Below are 6,151 nucleotides of genomic sequence, written 5' to 3'. Positions count from 1 at the left end.
ATATTCCTACGAATTTTATTTGGGCTTGGGACAAAATTCGTCAGAAATTTTTGCAGATTTTCTGACGAATCCTGGTGCATACTCTGACGAATTTCTGTAGATATTTTGCCGATTTTCTGTAGTTTTTTCTACATTCCAGACTTTCCAGACAGCTGTGTCAGAAAAGATGGAATATTTTTCACTGAAGTTTGCAAAAATCAATAGAGTGATTCTCTTGGTGATTTCACAGTGTTTATATAAAATATGTAAAGAATTCTGCGACGCCGTGTTCTAAGTAGAGAATAGTGAAATGAAGACTTTAAACAGAGTGTCGACCAAAATTTCGTGTTTTTGTATCATTCGATTGGCGATTTTTAAGAAATTAGTATTTTTGCTCGCATTTTTTTTACTTATCTAAAATGTTTAATCGGTAATGCTTGTTAAGCAGAGCAACTTGATAAATCAACAATATGCGAGACCTTCAAAATTCCAAACTAATTTATGGATGGAAGGCCTGGAGAAGCTTGGTTCAGAAATTTTCCTCAAGCGTCATCCAGAACTAGGCACACGCAAGCCAAAGTCCTTCTCATTGGAAAGATCTGTGGTTACTGCTAAAGATCTCACGGAATGGTTTCAGAATTGTTGAGAATATTTCACAGAACACGATCTGCTGACCATTTCACCAGACCGGGTTTTTAATTTCGACGAAAGTGCCTTTTTTTTGACTCCAGAAGATGGAAATGTATTGTCCAGGAAAGGTTCACGTGTTGTGCCAGCTCATAAAAATTCTGGACCGAAGGAATGTGCCATAACACTCTTCATGGTGTCTGCTACTGACCAACTTGTGCCTCCAATGGTTGTTCATAAAACTGATATTACACCAAAGATTGCCGTTCACATTAAATATTACATGAAATAATCAAATAAAAATTTTAAAAATGTGACAGAAAATTATTTTCTCGTTTTGGTATGCTTGTAAATTGAGTGATCCAATTAAAAGACCATTTGACCCAATTAGCGAAGAGGAGGCGATCCACTTAGTGAACGCTACCTTATTTCAGTATTATCATTATTTTATAAATTTTCTTTAATATTTTTGAAAATATTTTTTATACTATGTTTCTGAATGAAACAGTGAATAATTCTATGGATTTAGAAGAAATAAAAAGGAATTTCATCAGTCCAAAACAAGCGTTTAAGTAGCACTCTAGGGAAAACGATCCGGTTACCGCACCTTACTTTAATAGAAACTTATGTAATAGTGTTTACAACTTATCTGCGTTTACTACTGCCCCAGTTTCCCTTAATCTTTTTAATTTAAAATATTGTTACATTAATGATTGTTCATACTTTTCTTGAATTTCTTCGTCAAAAAAATCAAACTGATTACCGAATTGCTCATGGTTAAAATAAAAACTAATGACTCACTCCAGAACTTCTTTTATGTTAGGAAAGGTTCATGAAATCAGAATTCAGATCACCTTCTTGGTTAAGAATTTTGCGTATGTCTATCACACTTTTTTGCACTCTTCTTCTTCTTTTAAAAGTCACAATAAATTCCATTTCAGTTTTGTTTCATTTATTTCAATTCAAAATTGGCTGACATTTGTGATTATAACCAGTAATTACTATTCTAAAGAGCATGAAGATTCCCTTACACTGCAAATCCCAAACTTCTATTTTATAATAAGAGTCCTTTATTCACTAAAAATGACTGAATAAATAAATATGCGTTCCTAAGATAATAGATTTGAAAAAAAGAAAAGTAGGGGAGACCGGGGTAGAATTAGCAAGCAAATGAAGCTTTTTTTTCGCGCGTGGTTTGTGAAAAAATGATAAGGTGTCTAATGTTTTTGTGTTTCATAAGTAGCAGTAGGATATTGACTGTATGAAACAGTGTAGTTCAAGGCTCTAAAATCCTTTAGTTTTTCTAAAGAGGATAATGAAAAAAGTATGACACATTGGCTACACTTGCCCCGGCCTGGATAGATATAGCCACTTTTGGGGTGCTAATTTCTACCAGTTTTCCAGACGAAATTTTAAACTGGAGATACCAAATATTGTTTCGCTTGATACACTGAAGCTTACTGATGCTAAATATGTCATTTAAAGCTAAAGAAAAGGGATTTAGCCGACTTTTTTATGACATTTTTGTAATTGCGGCAAAATTGATGAAAATATCCTGAAAAAATCTATTTCACAAATTTTTCATCCGAATGGCAATATTGCTTGGAATATCAATAGTACTCTTTCATCTAACAATTATCCATGTATTAGTGAAAAATCATTGATAGTTTTAACCCGCCACGGAAGAGTGGCTACAATTGCCCCGAGGGCTGTTTTAGTGTTTATCATTTTATATAAAAAATTGGATAATTATTATCTAATTGTCCAAAATAATTAATAATAATTATTGTGCAAAAACTGTAACATCAAAATTCCAATTTTATACCCATTTTATAAAAATGCTTCTAAATTGTAGGATAACAGGATTAGACTTATAAATATTTCTGGCAATATGGAGATGTGTTCCTACTTTCATTAAAAAATACTTTGCTCAATGTACATTTTAAGAAAAACGAGAAAAATCCACTGACTAATTCTACCCCTGGCTATAGGTACCCCGGTCTCCCCTAACGACATTTCGTAGGAGTTTTTAAAGAGCTGTTTAATTTTTTTAAGCTTTCCAGTCAATCGGAAGTGATAATTGAATTTTCTGTGTCTGAGAGACTGACACATTTTCCAACTCTGTATGACTTTTGTGCGTCGGAAGTGGCTATAAATAGAGCTTTGTGACACAGAAAGTTCAACTTTGAGTGGCAAAATGTGGCCAATTGCCAGACAAAAAGTCATACGCATCTACCCAAAAATATGCTCATAAGTAATTGATCGAGTTAACATTTAGGGGAAGCAGGAGAGGCTATATTTGAAACTCTCTACACCCCCAACTGGGTGTCCCTTGAGCGTCATTCCTCAAACCCCGGATCCCATGAACCCTCTGGTGAGCACCGTTCCAGAAATGGAGGGAAATAAATTCAATTAGGACACGAGTCTTCTTTTTGTAAAGTGAAGCAAACTCTTGCGACAATGTAGTTTTCTTCATTGACTGCGAAGAGTGGGTGAATATCCCTCTTTTGATGACGCCATAAGAAAGCTTCTTGATCTACATTTATAGACGATATCCGCCTTACTGGCTCCATTTCCTGTCACTCCATGAGACACTATAAATAACCATCGAGTGTGGAGTGGCAAAAAGAAATGAATTCCACTCCCAGAGCATAACCTTTTCACCCCGTCAAAAGCTTCTTCTTTTTTTCAACTCCACAGCTCCCCCCGGAGAGACACGAAAGTGCTCTCAGAAGTCAACCCTTCATCCCACTTTCGTGGAAAAAGTGCGGGCGTGGAGACAATTAATTGATTTAAATGCATGAAGCATATTCGTAGGAAAAAGTTCACGTAACACGTCAATGTGTCGTCTATAAAAGAATTTGGGGTAAATGGGGATGGGAATGGTGGGAATGAGGCCGTGGAAAAATGAGAAATTCCATGAAAATTGGTGCAAAAATGAAGGTAACTTTTCCACACATTCAATTGTCAAGCTTTCGAGAAGAAAAAATTCCTAGAATGGCATTTTAAATCATTTACAGGAATATCTTACCTTTCACTAAGAATTTTTTCTTTAAATAATCATCATTGATAAACGTTCAAGACCTAGTTACTTTTAATAGAATCATACCTTTTCAAGAATTTTGTACTTCCTGGTAATTCTTGGGATTCTCATGCCAATAAGTTCTCTAACTCCTGCGAGAGCTTTTAGCTTTGTTGACAGAAGTCTTGGTTCTACTGAACCAATTTAGATTTTTGGTTATTACAATAAGTCTTAACCCTCTAACGGTGTTTTCTTTAATGTGCGAAGAAAGTTCTAAAACAATGTTTTCTAGGATAATTATGATCCAATAAAGTCGAAAAAACCATCAATTCTTCATTATCTTTTTTTAGTTTAGGCGCTAGGTGAGAAAATATAAAAAATTTTTGAAACGCTTTTTGCTTCTAAAATTCACATTTTTAGTTTTTTCAATTTTTTTAAATAAAATATACAAAGTAGAATGACATAGGGGAAAGGCTCATAATTTTGTCCAGTTTTTTATTTTGGACACTTTGGGGATAAAATTGGACAGTAAAAATAAATTGATTAAAATGATGGATTTTTATTCTAATATTTGATGAATAATGAATTCTATCTGAATATTTGTTCTTTTTGGAAGAATTTAACACTAAATACGTTAAATTTTGAATATGATTTGAATTAAAATTGCTTTGTTGAAAATTCAGTGTGAGCAATTGCTTACGAGAAATATGACAGAACTTCGTGTTTACTTCAGTCTTATTTAGCTGTGGTGAAGTGAAGTACTAACAATGTTTCTTTGCTTTTTTTGAGTGATATTATTGAATATTCATTAAAAATAGTGTTGATTCACGTTAGTAGTGATTTGTACATTTGACCTGAAGTGAGATTTGCCTTGTGGATTAGATTTTTCGTGTGAAAAATGGGAAATTTTTTAAGACATTTACCAGTGAGGTGATACTCCTTATTTTGGACAGGTGTTTTTCTCGCGAAATTTTTTGAAGTTTTAGCTTTTGTGATGACTAGGTTGGACAAATGCCTGGAGAAACAAAGGAGTATCATCTCTACAAAGAGATGTAGCGAGAAAAGCCTTGAAAGGTTCCCGGAAAGGCCAGGGAATGCGCTAATCCGCACGTACTTGGAGTATCGAAGTCAACTCACTTTAATGAATGATATGGAAAGTTTCCGGGCTTCTTGTGACATTCTACGTTTCCCTTACATGAACAGGAAGAGGACTTGGTAAGATTGGTTCATGAAATGAAGAACAATGGGCATCCTATTGAGGCGGATTAGCTGTCCAAATTTACAGCCAAGTTGTCCAAATTAATAACCAAGTTGTCCAAAATAAGAGTCAAATTCACCTCTACATATCAATTCATTTTTAAACGTATTAAAACTAATTTTAGAAAAAATAAGATGATAAATAGCTTGCCAAGTTTTTAAACAACTCTTTTGAAAAGAGAGTAACAAAAAAAGTGAATTAGTATTGAAAATATCGCACTTCAAACTTGGAACATCAATGCTTATAAGCAGACTGGACCAAATTATGAGCCTTTACCCTATCTTTCAGTAAAAAAATAAATTTATTTTAGTCGGATAACTTTAAATCGGTATTTTTATCGAGATTGGAAATGAGTTTTTTGCACAAATATTTTTTGTTGCTTTTTCTCTGACCTGTCACACAAAACTGGGAATAGCAGCAAAACGAAGAGTCAAAATGAGTTCAAACTTTGAAGAGATGTTTATAAGACTATTACCGAGGACACTATAGCACTTTTAAATAAATAAAACCTTTATTGTCACTGTAAATGCGATTTTTGTGAAGACCGCCTGGAGGCGGTCTTACCTGTTAGAGGGTTAAGGTTTTAAATGAAATTACTTTTTTTACTGTAGCAGCAGATTGATAAGTATTTTGTTAAAAATCGTAAATAAAATGCAAATTGGTAGGGGGAGGTGGGGCTACATTGAGCTGTGGGGCTAGATTGTTATACGACTTTTTCGCATATTTCTAAATGAAACTGGTCCTTACAATTATTTTATTTAGATGCACAATTATTTTGTCTATCCAAATTACATCATGCTAAAACCCAGTATCCACTAAAAATATGCGAAAAAATCGTATAACAATGTAGCCCCACAGCTCAAAGTAGCCCCACCTCCCCCTAAATAGGAAAATATTATTAGGAAAAGGAAAATTAAGAAAATATGAACCATTTTTATATTTCACCCACAAATGCGTTTTATCCTTTCATTTATTTAGGTTATAACAAATTTTGAAAGGTCTTGTCTTTAATTTCAGTCTAAAAGAATAATATTTCGATGTAATAACCATTTGTTCCTCATGTCTTTTGATTCAGAGGGTGATAAAATTCTTCTAAATCGACGGACACATTGGCAAGTATGCTTAATGCTTTTCAATAAAAATACACTGAGACTTTTAATGTTTTATTTGCTCGTGATTTATTTAATTCTCTGCAATTTAATAAAAGTGCACAGCTTGGGCATTGCTCTATAAAATAAAAGAATAATAAATTTATTTAAAAAAAA

The sequence above is a fragment of the Phlebotomus papatasi genome, chromosome 1 (assembly GCF_024763615.1).
Source record: "Phlebotomus papatasi isolate M1 chromosome 1, Ppap_2.1, whole genome shotgun sequence".
Taxonomy (NCBI): Eukaryota; Metazoa; Arthropoda; class Insecta; order Diptera; family Psychodidae; genus Phlebotomus; species Phlebotomus papatasi.
The sequence above is the reverse complement of the archived record's forward strand: the minus strand, read 5'-3'. Positions refer to the sequence as shown.